Here is a 14,108-nt window from a genome sequence, read left to right on the forward strand (position 1 = left end):
CAAAATAAATAGAACAGTTTTTCCATCGTATAAAACGAATAATAGCAACCAGTGTAAAAGTTATGATCATTTCTACGTTCCGGCAACCTAGGCTTCATCCCAGGGCGTTGTTCCACCAGATCGAATAGTTAGGGGCTAAGAAGTGAACGCCAGCACCATAAAATACAATATAAATACAATAGTTCTTCCATCATATAAAACGAATAATTGCAACCAGTATGAAAGTTATGGTCATTTCTACGTTCCGAGCAACCTAGGCTTCACTCTATGGCGTTCTTCCACCACATCCAATAGCTGCGGCCTCAGAAGTCAACGCCTGAAGCATAAAATACAATAAAAATACAACAGTCTCTCCATCCTATAACGGGAATAATTGCAACCCTTGTGAAAGTGATGTTCATTTGTACGTTCCAGGCAACCTAGGCATCACTCTAGGTCGTTGTTCCACCAGATCGAATTGTTAGGGCCTAAGAAGTCAACGCCAGAAGCATAAGATACAATATAAATATAACAGTTTTTCCATCCTATCGAACGAATAATAGCAACCAGTGTGAAAGTTATGGTCATTTCTACGTTCCGTGCAACCTAGGCTTCACGCCTAGGGCGTTGCTCCACCAGATCAAACAGTTAGGGCCTTAGAAGCCAACGCCCGAAGCATAAAATACAAAATAAATAGAACAGTTTTTCCATTGTATAAAACGAATAATTGCAACCAGTGTAAAAGTTATGGTCATTTCTACGTTCCGGGCAACCTAGGCTTCACCCTGCGGCGTTGTTCCACCAGATCGAATAGTTAGGGCCTAAGAAGTGAACGTCAGAAGCATAAAATACAATATAAATACAACAGTTTTTCCATCATATAAAACAAGTAATTGCAACAGGTATGAAAGTAGTGGTCATTTCTACGTTCCGGGCAACCTAGACTACACCCTAGAGCATTACTCCAACAGATCGAATGGTTAGTGCCTTAGAAGTCCACGGCCGAAGCATAAAATACAAGATAAATAGAACTGCTTTTCCATCGTATAAAACGAATAGTTGCAACCAGTATGAAAGTTAACGTCATTTCTACGTTCCGGGCAACCTAGGCTTCACTCTAGGGCGTTGCTCCACCAGATCGAATAGTTAGGGCCTTAGAAGTCAACGCCAGAATCATAAAATACAATAAAGATGCAACAGCTTTTCCATCGTATTAAACGAATAATTTCAACCAGTGTGAATGTCATGGTCATATCTACATTGCGAGCAACCTAGGCTTAACTCTAGGGCGTTGATCCAACAGATTGAATAGTTAGGGCCTTGGCAGTCAACGCCCGAAGCATAAAATACAATATAAATACAACAGTTTTTCCATCATATGACAGGAATAATTGCAACCAGTTTGAAATTGATGGTCATTTCTACGTTCCGGCCAACCTAGGCTTCAATCTAGGTCGTTGCTCCACCAGATCGAATAGTTAGTGCCTTGGAAGTCAACGCCAGAAGCATAGAAAACAATATAAATACAACAGTTTTTCCATCGTATAAAACGAATAATTGCAACCAGTATGAAAGTTAACGTCATTTCTACTTTCCGGGCAACCTAGGCTTCACCCTAGGGCGTTGCTCCAACAGATTGAATAGTTACGGCCTTAGAAGTCAACGCCGGAAGCATAAAATGCAATAAAAATCGAACAGTTTTTCCATCGTATAAAAGGATTAATTACAACCAGTTTGAAAGTGATGGTCATTTCTACTTTCCGGGCAACCTAGGCTACACCCTAGGGCGTTGCTCCAACAGATTGAATAGTTAGGGCCTTAGAAGTCAACGCCCGAAGCATAAAATGCAATAAAAATACAACAGTTTTTCCATCATATAACAGGAATAATTGCAACCAGTTTGAAAGTGATGATCATTTCTACGTTCCGGGCAACCGAGGCTTCACTCTGGGGCGTTGCTCCGCCAGATCTAATAGTTAGTGCCTTAGAAGTCAACGCCAGAGGCATAAAATAGAATATAAATACAACAGCCGTTACACCGTATAAAACGAATAATTGCAAACTGTGTGAAGGTTATGGTCATATCTACGTTCCGGGCAACCGAGGCTTCACTCTATGGCGTTCTTCCACCACATCCAATAGCTGCGGCCTCAGAAGTCAACGCCTGAAGCATAAAATACAATAAAAATACAACAGTCTTTCCATCCTATAACAGGAATAATTGCAACCCTTGTGAAAGTGATGTTCATTTGTACGTTCCAGGCAACCTAGGCATCACTCTAGGGCGTTGTTCCACCAGATCGAATTGTTAGGGCCTAAGAAGTCAACGCCAGAAGCATAAGATACAATATAAATATAACAGTTTTTCCATCCTATCGAACGAATAATAGCAACCAGTGTGAAAGTTATGGTCATTTCTACGTTCCGTGCAACCTAGGCTTCACGCCTAGGGCGCTGCTCCACCAGATCAAACAGTTAGGGCCTTAGAAGTCAACGCCCGAAGCATAAAATACAAAATAAATAGAACAGTTTTTCCATTGTATAAAACGAATAATTGCAACCAGTGTAAAAGTTATGGTCATTTCTACGTTCCGGGCAACCTAGGCTTCACTCCAGGGCGTTGCTCCACCAGACCGAATAGTTACGGCCTAAGAAGTCAACACCAGAAGCATAAAATACGATATAAATACAACAGCTTTTCCATCGTATAAAACGAATAATTGCAACCAGTATGAATCTTATGGTCATTTCTACTTTCCGAGCAAGCTGGGCTTCACCCTAGGGCGTTGCTCCAACAGATTGAATAGTTAGGGCCTTAGAAGTCAACGCCCGAAGCATAAAATGCAATAAGAATACAACAGTGTATCCATCATATAACAGGAATAATTGCAACCAGTTTGAAAGCGATGGCCAATTCTACGTTCCGGGCAACCTAGGCTTCACTCCAGGGCGTTGTTCCACCTGATCGAATAGTTAGTGCCTTAAAGGTCAACGCCAGAAGCATAAAATACAATATAAATACAACAGTTTTTCCATCGTATTAAACGAATAATTGCAACCAGTATGAAACTTATGGCCATTTCTACTTTCCGAGCAACCTAGGCTTCACCCTAGGGCGTTGCTCCAACAGATTGAATAGTTAGGACCTTAGAAGTCAACGCCCTAACCATAAAATGCAAAAAAAATACAACAGTGTTTCCATCATATAACAGGAATAATTGCAACCAGTTTGAAAGTGATGGCCAATTCTACATTCCGGGCAACCTAGGCTTCACTCTATGGCGTGGCTCCACCAGATCGAATAGTTGGTGCCTTAGAAGTCAACGCCAGAAGCATAAAATACAATATAAATACAACAGTTTTTCCATCGTATAAAACGAATAATTGCAACCAGGATGAAACCTATGGTTATTTCAACTTTCCGAGCAACCTAGGCTTCACCCTAGAGCGTTGCTCCAACGGATTGAATAGTTAGGGCCTTAGAAGTCAACGCCCGACCCATAAAATTCAAAAAAAATACAGCAGTGTTTCCATCATATATCAGGTATAATTGCAACCAGTTTGAAATTGATGGCCAATTCTACGTTCCGGGCAACCTAGGCTTCGCTCTAGGGCGTTGCTCCACCAGATCGAATAGATAGTGCCTAAGAAGTCCACGCCAGAAGCATAAAATACGATATAAATACAACAGCTTTTCCATCGTATAAAACGAATAATTGCAACCAGTATGAAACTTATGGTCATTTCTACTTTCCGAGCAACCTGGGCTTCACCCTAGGGCGTTGCTCCAACAGATTGAATAGTTAGGGCCTTAGAAGTCAACGCCCGAACCATAAAATGCAAAAAGAAATACAACAGTGTTTCCATCATATATAAGGAGCAATTGCAACCAGTATGAAAGTGATGGCCAATTCTACGTTCCGGGCAACCTAGGTTTCACTCCAGGGCGTTGCTCCACCAGACCGAATAGTTACGGCCTAAGAAGTCACAACGCCAGAAGCATAAAATACGATATAAACACAACAGTTTTTCCATCGTATAAAACGAATAATTGCAACCAGTATGAAACTAATGGTCATTTCTACTTTCCGAGCAAGCTAGGCTTCACCCTAGGGCGTTGGTCCAACAGATTGAATAGTTAGGGCCTTAGAAGTCAACGCCCGAACCATAAAATGCAAGAAAAATACAACAGTGTTTCCATCATATATCAGGAATAATTGCAACCAGTTTGAAAGTTATGGCCAATTCTACGTTCCAGGCAACCTAGGCTTCACTCTAGGGCGTTGCTCCACCAGATCGGATAGTTAGTGCCTTAGAAGTCAACGCCAGAAGCATAAAATACAATATAAATACAACAGTTTTTCCATCGTATAAAACGAATAATTGCAACCAGTATGAAACTTATGGTCATTTCTATTTTCCGAGCAACCTAGGCTTTACCCTAGGGCGTTGCTCCAACAGATTGAATAGTTAGGGCCTAAGAAGTCAACGCCCGAAGCATAAAATGCAATAAAAATACAACAGTGTTTCCATCGTATAAAACCAATAATTCCAACCAGTATGAAACGTATGGTCATTTCTACTTTCCGAGCAAGCTAGGATTCACCCTTGGGCCTTGCTCCAACAGACTGAATAGTTAGGACCTTAGAAGTGAACGCCCGGAACATAAAATGCAATAAAAATACAACAGTGTTTCCATCATATAACAGGAATAATTGCAACCAGTTTGAAAGTGATGGCCAATTCTACGTTCCGGGCAACCTAGGCTTCTCTCTAGGGCGTTGCTCCAACATATTGAATAGATAGGGCCTTTGAAGTCAACCCCAGAGGTTTAAAGTACAATATAAATACAACAGCGATTCCATCGTATAAAACGAATAATTGCAACCAGTGTGAAAGTTATGGTCATTTCTACGTTCCGGGCAACCTAGGCTTCACTCTATGGCGTTCTTCCACCACATCCAATAGCTGCGGCCTCATGAGTCAACGCCTGAAGCATAAAATACAATAAAAATACAACAGTCTTTCCATCCTATAACAGGAATAATTGCAACCCTTGTGAAAGTGATGTTCATTTGTACGTTCCAGGCAACCTAGGCATCACTCTAGGGCGTTGTTCCACCAGATCGAATTGTTAGGGCCTAAGAAGTCAACGCCAGAAGCATAAGATACAATATAAATATAACAGTTTTTCCATCCCATCGAACGAATAATAGCAACCAGTGTGAAAGTTATGGTCATTTCTACGTTCCGTGCAACCTAGGCTTCACGCCTAGGGCGTTGCTCCACCAGATCAAACAGTTAGGGCCTTAGAAGTCAACGCCCGAAGCATAAAATGCAAAATAAATAGAACAGTTTTTCCATTGTATAAAACGAATAATTGCAACCAGTGTAAAAGTTATGGTCATTTCTACGTTCCGGGCAAGCTAGGCTTCACCCTGGGGCGTTGTTCCACCAGATCGAATAGTTATGGCCTAAGAAGTGAACGTCAGAAGCATAAAATACAATATAAATACAACAGTTTTTCCATCATATAAAACAAGTAATTGCAACCATTATGAAAGTAGTGGTCATTTCTACGTTCCGGGCAACCTAGACTACACCCTAGAGCGTTGCTCCAACAGATCTAATAGTTAGTGCCTTAGAAGTCCACGGCCGAAGCATAAAATACAAAATAAATAGAACTGCTTTTCCATCGTATAAAACGAATAATTGCAACCAGTGTGAAAGTTCTGGTCATTTCTACGTTCCGGGCAACCTATGCTTCACTCTAGGGCGTTGCTCCACCAGATCGAATAGTTAGGGCCTTAGAAGTCAACGCCCGAATCATAAAATACAAAATAAATAGAACAGTTTTTCCATTGTATAAAACGAATAATTGCTACCAGTGTGAAAGTTATGTTCATTTCTACGTTTCTGACAGCCTAGGCTTCACTGTAGGGTGTAGTTCCACCAAATCGTATAGGTAGGGCCATAGAAGACAACGCCAGAAGCATAAAATACAATATAAATATAACAGTTTATACACCGTATAAAACGAATAATAGCAACCAGTGTGAAAGTTCTGGTCATTTCTACGTTGCGGGCAACCTAGGCTTCACTCTAGGGCGTTGCTCCACCAGATCGAATAGTTAGGGCCTTAGAAGTCAACGCCCGAAGCATAAAATACAAAGTCAATAGAACACTTTTTCCATTGTATAAAACGAATAATTGCTACCAGTGTGAACGTTATGTTCATTTCTACGTTTCTGACAACCTAGGCTTCACTGTAGGGTGTTGCTCCACCAAATCGAATAGGTAGGGCCATGGAAGTCAATGCCCGAAGCATAAAATACAATAAATATACAAGAGTTTTTCCATCGTATAACAGGAATAATTGCAACCAGTGTGAAAGTGATGGTCATTTCTACGTTCTGGGCAACCTAGGCTTCACTCTAGGGCGTTGCTCCACCAGATCGAATAGTTAGTGCCTTAGAATTCAACGCCAGAAGCATAAAATACAATATCAATACAACAGTTTTTCCATCGTATAAACCGAATAATTGCAACCAGTATGAAAGTTATGGTCATTTCTACTTTCCGGGCAACCTAGGATCCACCCTAGGGCGTTGCTGCAACCGATTGAATAGTTAGGGCCTTAGGAGTCAACGCCCGAAGCATAAAATACAATATAAATAGAACAGTTTTTCCATCGTATAAAACGAATAATTGCTACCGGTGTGAAAGTTATGGTCATTTCTACGTTCCAGGCAACCTAGCCATCACCCTAGGGTGTTGTTCCACCAGATGGAATAGGTAGAGCAAAAGAAGTCAACGCCCGAAGCATAAAATACAAAATAAATAGAACAGTTTTTCCATCGTATAAAACTAATAATTGCAACCAGTGTGAAAGTAATGGGCATTTCTACGTTCCGGGCAACCTAGGCTTCACTCTAGCGCGTTGCTCCACCAGATCGAATAGTTAGGGCCTAAGAAGTGAACGCCAGAAGCATAAAATACAATATAAATACAACAGTCTTTCCATCGTATAAAACGAATAATTGCAACCAGTATGAAAGTTAACGTCATTTCTACTTTGCGGGCAACCTAGGCTTGGCCCTAGGGCGTTGCCCCAACAGATTGAATAGTTAGGGCCTTAGAAGTCAACGCCAGAAGCATAAAATACAATATAAATACAACAGTTTTTCCATCGTATAAAACGAATAATTGCAACCAGTATGAAAGTTATGGTCATTTCTACTTTCCGGGCAACCTAGGCTTCACTCTAGGGCGTTGCTTCAACAGATTGAATAGTTAGGGCCTTAGAAGACAACGCCCGAAGCATAAAATACAAAATAAATAGTACAGTTTTTTCATCGTATAAAACGAATAATTGCTACCGGTGTGAAAGTTATGGTCATTTCTACGTTCCGCGGCAACCTAGGCTTCACCATAGGGCGTTGTTCCACGAGATGGAATAGTTAGGGCATAAGAAGTCATCGCCAGAAACATAAAATACAATATAAATACAACAGCTTTTCAATCGTATAAAACGAGTAATTGCAACCAGTATGAAAGTTAACGTCATTTCTACGTTCCGGGCAACCTAGGCTTCACCCTAGGGCGTTGCTCCAACAGATTGAATAGTTAGGGCCTTAGAAGGCAACGCCCGAAGCATAAAATACAAAACAAATAGTACAGTTTTTTCATCGTATAAAACGAATAATTGCTACCGGTGTGAAAGTTATGGTCATTTCTACGTTCCGGGCAACCTAGGCTTCACCCTAGGGCGTTGCTCCAACAGATTGAACAGTTAGGGCCTTAGAAGTCAACGCCCGAAGCATAAAATACAAAATAAATAGAACAGTTTTTCCATCGTATAAAACGAATAATTGCTACCGATGTGAATGTTATGGTCATATCTACGTTCCGGGCAACCCAGGCATCACCCTAGGGTGTTGTTCCACCAGATGGAATAGTTAGGGCATAAGAAGTCAACGCCCGAAGCATAAAATACAAAATAAATAGTACAGTTTTTTCACCGTATAAAACGAATAATTGCTACCGGTGTGAAAGTTATGGTCATTTCTACGTTCCGGGCAACCTGGGCTTCACCCTAGGGCGTTGCTCCAACAGATTGAACAGTTAGGGCCTTAGAAGTCAACGCCCGAAGCATAAAATACAAAATAAATAGAACAGTTTTTCCATCGTATAAAACGAATAATTGCTACCGATGTGAAAGTTATGGTCATATCTACGTTCCGGGCAACCCAGGCATCACCCTAGGGTGTTGTTCCACCAGATGGAATAGTTAGGGCATAAGAAGTCAACGCCAGAAGCATAAAATACAATTTAAATATATCTGTTTTTCCATCGTATAAAACGAATAATTGCAACCAGTGTGAAAGTTATGGTCATTTCTACGTTCCCGGCAACCTAGGCTTCACCCTAGGGCGTTGTTCCACCAGATCGAATAGTTAGGGCCTAAGAAGTGAACACCAGAAGCATAAAATACAATATAAATACAACAGCTTTACGATCATATAAAACGGGTAATTGCAACCAGTATGAAAGTTGTGGTCATTTCTACTTTCCGGGCAACCTATGCTACACCCTAGGGCGTTGCTTCAACAGATTGAATAGTTAGGGCCTTAGAAGACAACGCCCGAAGCATAAAATACAAAATAAATAGTACAGTTTTTTCATCGTATAAAACGAATAATTGCTACCGGTGTGAAAGTTATGGTCATTTCTACGTTCCGCGGCAACCTAGGCTTCACCATAGGGCGTTGTTCCACGAGATGGAATAGTTAGGGCATAAGAAGTCAACGCCAGAAACATAAAATACAATATAAACACAACAGCTTTTCAATCGTATAAAACGAGTAATTGCAACCAGTATGAAAGTTAACGTCATTTCTACGTTCCGGGCAACCTAGGCTTCACCCTAGGGCGTTGCTCCAACAGATTGAATAGTTAGGGCCTTAGAAGGCAACGCCCGAAGCATAAAATACAAAACAAATAGTACAGTTTTTTCATCGTATAAAACGAATAATTGCTACCGGTGTGAAAGTTATGGTCATTTCTACGTTCCGGGCAACCTAGGCTTCACCCTAGGGCGTTGTTCCACCAGATCGAATGGTTAGGGCCTAAGAAGTGAACACCAGAAGCATAAAATACAATATAAATACAACAGTTTTACGATCATATAAAACGGGTAATTGCAACCAGTATGAAAGTTGTGGTCATTTCTACTTTCCGGGCAACCTATGCTACACCCTAGGGCGTTGCTCCAACAGATTGAATAGTTAGGGCCTTAGAAGTCAATGCCCGAAGCATAAAATGCAATAAAAATACAACAGTCTTTCCATCATATAACCGGAATAATTGCAACCAGTTTGAAGGTGATGGTCATTTCTACGTTCCGGGCAACCTCGGCTTCACTCTAGGGCGTTGCTCCACCAGATCGAATAGTTAGTGCCTTAGAAGTCAACGCCAGAAGCATAAAATACAATATCAATACAACAGTTTTTCCATCGTATAAAACGAATAATTGCAACCAGTATGAAAGTTATGGTCATTTCTACTTTCCGGGCAACCTAGGTTCCACCCTAGGGCGTTGCTGCAACCGATTGAATAGTTAGGGCCTTAGGAGTCAACGCCCGAAGCATAAAATACAATATAAATAGAACAGTCTTTCCATCGTATAAAACGAATAATTGCTACCGGTATGAAAGTTATGGTCATTTCTACGTTCCAGGCAACCTAGGCATCACCCTAGGGTGTTGTTCCACCAGATGGAATAGGTAGAGCATAAGAAGTCAACGCCCGAAGCATAAAATACAAAATAAATAGAACAGTTTTTCCATCGTATAAAACTAATAATTGCAACCAGTGTGAAAGTAAGGGGCATTTCTACGTTCCGGGCAACCTAGGCTTCACTCTAGGGCGTTGCTCCACCAAATCGAATAGCTGCGGCCTTAGAAGTCAACGCCAGAAGCATAAAATACAGTATAAATGCAACAATTTTTCCATTGTATAGCATGACTAATTGCAACCAATGCGAAAGTAACGACCATTTCGACGTTTCGGGCATCCTAGACTTAACTCTGAGGCGTTGCTCCACTAGATCGAAGAGTTAGGGTCTAAGAAGTCAACACCGGAAGCATAAAATACAATTTAAATACAACAGCTTTTCCATCGTAGAAAACGAATAATTGCAACCTGTGTAGGTTATGGACATATCTACGTTCCGGGCAACCTAGGCTTCACTGTAGGGTGTTGCTCCACCAGATCGAATAGGTAGGGCCATAGAAGTCTCCGCCCGAAGCATAAAATGCAATATAAATACAACAGTTTTTCCATCGTGTGAAAGGATTAATTGCAACCAGTTTGAAAGTGATGATCATTTCTACGTTCCGGGCAACCTCGGCTTCACTCTAGGGCGTTGCTCCACCAGATCGAACACTTAGGGCCTAAGAAGTCTACGCCAGAAGCATAAAATACAATATAAATATAACAGTTTTTCCATCGCATAAAACGAATAATTGCTACCAGTGTGAAAGTTCTGGTCATTTCTACGTTCCGGGCAACCTATGCTTCACTTTAGGGCGTTGTTCCACCAAATCGAATAGGTAGGGCCATAGAAGACAACGCCAGAAGCATAAAATACAATATAAATATAACAGTTTATACACCGTATAAAACGAATAATAGCAACCAGTGTGAAAGTTCTGGTCATTTCTACGTTGCGGGCAACCTAGGCTACACTCTAGGGCGTTGCTCCGCCAGATCGAATAGTTAGGGCCTTAGAAGTCAACGCCCGAAGCATAAAATACAAAGTCAATAGAACACTTTTTCCATCGTATAAAACGAATAATTGCTACCAGTGTGAACGTTATGTTCATTTCTACGTTTCTGACAACCTAGGCTTCACTGTAGGGTGTTGCTCCACCAAATCGAATAGGTGGGGCCATGGAAGTCAACGCCCGAAGCATAAAATACAATAAATATACAAGAGTTTTTCCATCGTATAACAGGAATAATTGCAACCAGTGTGAAAGTGATGGTCATTTCTACGTTCTGGGCAACCTAGGCTTCACTCTAGGGCGTCGTTCCACCAGATCGAATAGTTAGGGCCTAAGAAGTCAACGCCAGAAGCATAAAATACAATATAAATATAACAGTTTTTCCATCGTATAAAACGAATAATTGCAACAAGTATGAAAGTTGTGTTTATTTCTACTTTCCTGGCAACCTAGGCTTCACCCTAGGGCGTTGCTCCAACAGATTGAACAGTTAGGGCCTTAGAAGTCAACGCAGGAAGCATAAAATACAAAATAAATAGAACAGTTTTTCCATCGTATAAAACGAATAATTGCTACCGATGTGAAAGTTATGGTCATTTCTACGTTCCGGGCAACGCAGGCATCACCCTAGGGTGTTGTTCCACCAGATGGAATAGTTAGGGCATAAGAAGTCAACGCCAGAAGCATAAAATACAATTTAAATATAACAGTTTTTCCATCGTATAAAACGAATAATTGCAACCAGTGTGAAAGTTATGGTCATTTCTACGTTCCCGGCAACCTAGGCTTCACCCTAGGGCGTTGCTCCACCAGATCGAATAGTTAGGGCCTAAGATGTGAACGCCAGAAGCATAAAATACAATATAAATACAACAGTTTTACGATCATATAAAACGGGTAATTGCAACCAGTATGAGAGTTGTGGTCATTTCTACGTTCCGGGCAACCTAGGCTTCACTCTAGCGCGTTGCTCCACCAGATCGAATAGCTAGGGCCTAAGAAGTGAACGCCAGAAGCATAAAACACAATATAAATACAACAGCCTTTCCATCGTATAAAACGAATAATTGCAACCAGTATGAAAGTTAACGTCATTTCTACTTTGCGGGCAACCTAGGCTTGGCCCTAGGGCGTTGCCCCAACAGATTGAATAGTTAGGGCCTTAGAAGTCAACGCCAGAAGCATAAAATACAATATAAATACAACAGTTTTTCCATCGTATAAAACGAATAATTGCAACCAGTATGAAAGTTATGGTCATTTCTACTTTCCGGGCAACCTAGGCTTCACTCTAGGGCGTTGCTTCAACAGATTGAATAGTTAGGGCCTTAGAAGACAACGCACGAAGCATAAAATACAAAATAAATAGTACAGTTTTTTCATCGTATAAAACGAATAATTGCTACCGGTGTGAAAGTTATGGTCATTTCTACGTTCCGCGGCAACCTAGGCTTCACCATAGGGCGTTGTTCCACGAGATGGAATAGTTAGGGCCTAAGAAGTCAACGCCAGAAGCATAAAATACGATATAAATACCACAGCTTTTCCATCGTATAAAACGAATAATAGCAACCAGTGTGAAGGTTCTGGTCATTTCTTCGTTCCGGGCAACCTAGGCTTCACTCTAGGGCGTTGCTCCACCAGATCGAACACTTAGGGCCTAAGAAGTCTACGCCAGAAGCATAAAATACAATATAAATATAACAGTTTTTCCATCGTATAAAACGAATAATAGCAACCAGTGTGAAACTTCTGGTCATTTCTACGTTCTGGGCAACCTAGGCTTCACTCTAGGGCGTCGTTCCACCAGATCGAATAGTTAGGGCCTAAGAAGTCAACGCCAGAAGCATAAAATACGATATAAATACCACAGCTTTTCCATCGTATAAAACGAATAATAGCAACCAGTGTGAAGGTTCTGGTCATTTCTACGTGCCGGGCAACCTAGGCTTCAAACTAGGGCGTTGCTCCACCAAATCGAATAGCTGCGGCCTTAGAAGTCGACGCCAGAAGCATAAAATACAGTATAAATGCAACAATTTTTCCATTGTATAGCATGACTAATTGCAACCAGTGCGAAAGTAACGACCATTTCGACGTTTCGGGCATCCTAGACTTAACTCTGAGGCGTTGCTCCACTAGATCGAAGAGTTAGGGTCTAAGAAGTCAACACCGGAAGCATAAAATACAATTTAAATATAACAGTTTTTCCATCGTATAAAACGAATAATAGCAACCAGTGTGAAGGTTCTGGTCATTTCTACGTTCCGGGCAACCTCGGCTTCACTCTAGGGCGTTGCTCCACCAGATCGAACACTTAGGGCCTAAGAAGTCTACGCCAGAAGCATAAAATACAATATAAATATAACAGTTTTTCCATCGTATAAAACGAATAATAGCAACCAGTGTGAAACTTCTGGTCATTTCTACGTTCCGGGCAACCCAGGCTTCACCCTGAGGCGTTGTTCCACCAAATGGAATAGTTAGGGCATAAGAAGTCAACGCCAGAAGCATAAAATACAATATAAATATAACAGTTTTTCCATCGTATAAAACGAATAATAGCAACCAGTGTGAAGGTTCTGGTCATTTCTACGTTCCGGGCAACCTATGCTTCACTCTAGGGCGTTGCTCCACCAGATCGAATAGTTAGGGCCTTAGAAGTCAACGCCCGAATCATAAAATACAAAATAAATAGAACAGTTTTTCCATTGTATAAAACGAATAATTGCTATCAGTGTGAAAGTTATGTTCATTTCTACGTTTCTGACAGCCTAGGCTTCACTGTAGGGTGTTGTTCCACCAAATCGAATAGGTAGGGCCATAGAAGACAAGGCCAGAAGCATAAAATACAATATAAATATAACAGTTTATACATCGTATAAAACGAATAATAGCAACCAGTGTGAAAGTTATGGTCATTTCTACGTTCCCGGCAACCTAGGCTTCACCCTAGGGCGTTGCTCCACCAGATCGAATAGTTAGGGCCTAAGATGTGAACGCCAGAAGCATAAAATACAATATAAATACAACAGTTTTACGATCATATAAAACGGGTAATTGCAACCAGTATGAAAGTTGTGGTCATTTCTACTTTCCGGGCAACCTATGCTACACCCTAGGGCGTTGCTCCAACAGATTGAATAGTTAGGGCCTTAGAAGTCAATGCCCGAAGCATAAAATGCAATAAAAGTACAACAGTCTTTCCATCATATAACCGGAATAATTGCAACCAGTTTGAAAGTGATGGTCATTTCTACGTTCCGGGCAACCTAGGCCTCACCCTAGGGCGTTGTTCCACCAGATCGAGTAGTTAGGGCCTAAGAAGTGAACGCCAGAAGC

Source organism: Calliopsis andreniformis, unplaced genomic scaffold, assembly GCF_051401765.1.
Source record: "Calliopsis andreniformis isolate RMS-2024a unplaced genomic scaffold, iyCalAndr_principal scaffold0014, whole genome shotgun sequence".
Lineage (NCBI taxonomy): Eukaryota > Metazoa > Arthropoda > Insecta > Hymenoptera > Andrenidae > Calliopsis > Calliopsis andreniformis.